The sequence below is a fragment of the Prionailurus viverrinus genome, chromosome F1 (genome assembly GCF_022837055.1).
Source record: "Prionailurus viverrinus isolate Anna chromosome F1, UM_Priviv_1.0, whole genome shotgun sequence".
In the NCBI taxonomy this organism is placed as follows: domain Eukaryota; kingdom Metazoa; phylum Chordata; class Mammalia; order Carnivora; family Felidae; genus Prionailurus; species Prionailurus viverrinus.
This window is the reverse complement of record NC_062577.1, coordinates 23,181,534-23,185,958: the sequence shown is the minus strand read 5'-3', so window position 1 is coordinate 23,185,958 and position 4,425 is coordinate 23,181,534. Positions and strand designations below refer to the sequence as shown.

Below are 4,425 nucleotides of genomic sequence, written 5' to 3'. Positions count from 1 at the left end.
CCCATATGGAGTTTTCCCCACAAGGCAGAGCTGAAGGTTTTCCATCTGCTTTGCCAGGGAGGGAACACTGGCAGGACAGGATATCCTCCATTTAGACGTATCTGGGAGTCCTGGTCCCTAGAGAAGCCTAGGACACCATTGGCTGCAAGTTCACATGGGGACCATTGCCCATTTGCAGCTTTCACTCAGGGTGATTTTTGAAAGGTGGGCTCCCTCCATGCTAAAAGCTATGAGGGTGATTGGAGCCTGGAGGGAGTTTGACAAGTTTAGAGAGCTGCGTCTGCCCAAGTCCAGCTTCCGGGTGCATAATGCGCATGTACAGGCTACACAGGTAAAGCCAGGGACATGGAACAGGGCAATGTTGGGCAAGACCCAGTCACCTGAGGGGGCTTTGGAGGTAACGGACATGTGCCTAATCCCAAACTTTCACCTACACAAATAGACGTTCTCACTGAAGGCAGATCTGGAGTAATCTGGAGTGCCTGATCAGGTTTAATCAGTGGTCTGGCTAGATTATCCTCTAATAAGGACACCTGGCAACCTTGATTACTGCAGAAGCCCCAGAACCCAGCCGACACTAAGTCTTCATGGGCTCTGCCCAGCTCCCATTTCAGAGGCTGTTCAGGGTGTTGGGTCCCTGCACCCTTGAGACTGTGCAGGTGGTTGGGGATGGGTCTCAGCTCCAAAGGCCTAGTGGCCCCAGCTGCTGAAGGACAGCTAATGGGGTACATACTCCTCATGATGTGGGCTGTGCATGATGTGGACCTGAGAAAAGGTGAGTGTCTTGTAAGGCCAGGTCACAAGAGCAGACTATTAGAAGTACCAGGCATCTGTCTAATTATAAGGCTTCACCTAACAAATGTGTATTTTCCCCTTTAAGCAGAGCTGGAGAAATCTGGACGGCCTTACTAGGACCAGCTGGAATGCCCCCTTATAAGACACAGCTGGGATCCTTAATTGCTGGAGAAGTCAGCTCCCTTTCAGACAGTTCGAACGGGGCCTGACAGTTCCCAGTTTAACTTAGGGCTTCAGAAAAATTTGGGGGGGTGCGGGCTCTCTCCACCCTGAAGGCTATCAGGTGATAGGCAACTGGTTCGAGCCTCACAGGCCTGGAGGATTCCAACAGCCAAAAGCTGGCAGACGGTGTGGAATGTACATTACAGCTGGCAGGTCATAATTGCCAGCATCCTGGAACAGAGCATATCAAGTGAGACCGGGTCACAGGAGGGGGGATTGGGGGTACAAGGCATCGACCTCATGCATAAAACCTACCTATGCATTGTGCGATTTTTCCCTCTGAAGGTAGAGCTGGATGTTTTCAACTGCCTTGCCCGGGTGGGGACCTGCCAGCAAGACAGCTTACCTTTCATTTGGAGACACCTTGAAGTCCTGGTCCCTAGAGAAGCCCAGGACCCCATCAGGCAGTAAGTCCACATAGGGACTGACTATCACCCATTTGCAGCTTTCGGCTCAGAGCAATTTTTGGAAGATGAGCTCCCTCCATGCTGAAGACTATGGAGGTGGTTGGGGCCTGGCCAGAGGTTCACAAGCTTGGAGGGTCTAATCTGCTTGATGCTTACAGGGTGGGGACTGTGCATGTGTGGGTCACCAGGTGAGGGTAGCCAGGGACCTGTAAAAGGGTGAGTGTCATGTGAGGCCTGTCCACCAGGACACAGGTACTTGCAAGTACCTGGCATGTGCCTAATGCAAGCCTTAACCTACATAAATGTACATATCTTGTGCCTGAAGACAGAGCTAGAGGAATCAGGACTGCCTTGCCTGAGTGGGGCCCAGCAGGATGGCTAGGGAATCTCCAGTAAGTGACACCTAAGAGACTTGATTACTGGAGAAGCCCAGGACCCCAGCAGGCAGCCAGTCCAAAAGGGCACAGACAGTCACCACTGTAAGCTGGGGCTTCAGAAAGATTTTCAGGTGGTGGCCACCATCCACCGTAAGACGACTGAGGTGGCTGAAGTTTGGCCAGAGCTCCACAGGCCTGGAGTGCCCTGGGCAGCACTATACCAGCTGGCAGCATGCAGACCACACCTGAGCAGCCTGCATAGGTCAGTGTAGCCCTCTGAAGCCCAAGACCGGGGGTGGGGACTGTAAGTGCACAGGCCCTGCAGGTCAGGGCAGCCCAGGACATGGAACAGGGTAATATTCCACAGAATAGGGTTACAGGAGGGGGCTATTGGGGGTGTCAACAAAAAAATAAAATTGCAAGTTATTTTGCTAGCAAAATGAGTTTGGGAATAGCAGAGGAATTACAATTCAGGACAAGCAAACGATGGCAAGCCACAGGCAAGTTGGAAGAGACAAAAGGAAGGTCAGCTTTTATTAGGTTTTAGGAAGAAACTGGGGAGGGTTTTTGAACAAAATTTCATTAGAGGAAAGTTCAAGGTTGTGATGGTTTCTCATTGGCTGTAAGAGGTGGTCAGTGCACTGTTGCTGGGTGGGGAGAGCTCTTCCTTCCTCAAATGCAGGAAAGAAACTCCTATGTGGAAAGTGTCCTCCCTTGCTGAGATAAGAGTTCTCTTCCTTCCCCTTGCTGGTTATGCAGGCTGCTCCCTCTTCAGGGATGCCCCTGAATATTTAGTAAGGTTTCCTTTACTCAGTTTCACAGGGGTAGCTGGATTCTGCCTAATTCCAACCCTTAACTTCCATAAATACAAATAACCTCCCCTGAAGGCAGGGCTGGAGGGATCTTAAGTGCTGTGCCTGGGTTGGCTGGGGGGGTTGGAGGAGGCACTGCTGGCTGGGATGTTCTTCCATAAGAGACACCTGGGAGGATTGGTTGCCGTAAAAGCCCAGGGGGTGTTTGACATGAAGTCTCCATGCGGTCTGTCACTTATTTTAGCAATCGCCTCAGGTGATTTTGACGTGATAGGCCTCCTCCACCCTTGAGTAATGCAGGTAGTTAGGGATGGCCTGGAGAGCCCTGGGTGCACAAAGGGGACATTCTGGGTTTATCGCATATGTGCAAACCCCACAAGTTAGAGTATCCAGGGACCTGTAACAGGGCAAGTGTCAGGGGAGTCTGGGTCACATGAGCTGGGTAGGGGTACCTGGGTTCTATCTTCTTCCAAAGTTCAACCTATGCAAATGTACATAGTCTCCCTGAAGGTACAGATGGGGAAATCTGGACTGCCTTGCCAGGGCATGACTGGTTGGGATGGCCAGGAGTCTTGATTGCTGGAGAAGCCTGGGACCACATCAGGCAGCCAGCCAGTGGCTGGCCAACAACTTCAGTTGCTGGATTGAAGTTGCTACCTCAGGACAGCCTGGGGGGAGGGGAGTGCTCCCTCCACACTCCTCAAGCCTCCTTAAACCATTGAGGTGGTTGCGTTATGGCCTGGAGTGTTTCCTGCATCCCAAGGCCAGGTGACATGAAGTGCACTGGCATGAGCTCCACAAAGTAAAATAGCCAGGGACCTGGAACTGGGCAATGACTGACAAGGAGGCTGGTCATAGGAGGGATGCTACCATGGGAACAAGGCATCAACCTAAGGCACAAGGGCACCTACCCATTGTTTAATATTCCCTCTGAAGATAGAGTCAGAGGTTTTCCAAATGCCCTGCCAGGGAAGGGCCATGCCTGCAGGACAGGGTGTCCTCCAATGGGAGACAGCTGGGAGTCCTGTTCCTAGAGAAGCCTGGGACCACATCAGGCAGCAAGTCCACATGGGGCAGACCATCACCAGGTTAAAGCTGCCACCTCAGACAGATTTTCAAGGTTCCTTGCATCCTGAGGCCATTCAGGTAGTCGGATTCCAGCCAGAGTTTCAGAGCCTGGAGAGCCCTTTACAGCCTAGAGTTCACTGACAGAGTGAGAAGTACACAGGCTGTGAAAGTGAAGGCAGTCAGCTACCTGAACTGGGCAGTGTCAGGAGAGGCTGGGTCACAGGAGGAGGCATTCTGGGTTACAAGGCATTGGCCTAATGCGCAACGACAACCTACCCATTCTGGAATATTCCCCCAGGAGGCGGAGCTGTAAGTTTTTCAACTGCATTGCCATGGAACAGCCATGCCAGCAGGACGGGGATCCTCCTTTGAGAGACACCTGGGAGTCCTGATCCTAGAGAAGCCCTGAATCCAACAGGCAGGAAGTTCACATGGGGACTGTCACCCATTTGCAGCTTTCTGATTAAAGCAGTTTTTCAAAAGGTGGGCTCCCTCTACACTGTGGTTGGGGCCTGGCCAGGGTTTCACAAACTTGAAAAGTCCAGTCTGTTCAAGGCTGGCTTACAGGATACAATTATGCATGTGTGTCTCCCCCAAGTCAGGGTGTCCAGGTATTTGGAACAGGGCAAGCATCCAGGGAGGGGAGCTCATAGGTTCAGGCTCTTGGGTTACATGGCATCTGCCTAATTACCAGCCCTAACCCAGCACAATGTCCCACGGAAGACAAAGCTAGAGTAATGCAGC

The 4,425-nt window shown here is 52.0% G+C and overlaps 1 long non-coding RNA gene across 1 annotated transcript; it reads left to right on the top strand.

Annotated features, from left to right (window-relative positions):
- The first annotated feature begins 751 nt into the window (after positions 1 to 751).
- LOC125155587 (uncharacterized) lies at positions 752 to 4,155 on the top strand. The gene is made up of 3 exons (XR_007148282.1): positions 752 to 1,207; positions 1,303 to 1,424; positions 3,980 to 4,155. It is a non-coding gene; the product is annotated as an uncharacterized LOC125155587 (long non-coding RNA).
- Positions 4,156 to 4,425: the final 270 nt, after the last annotated feature.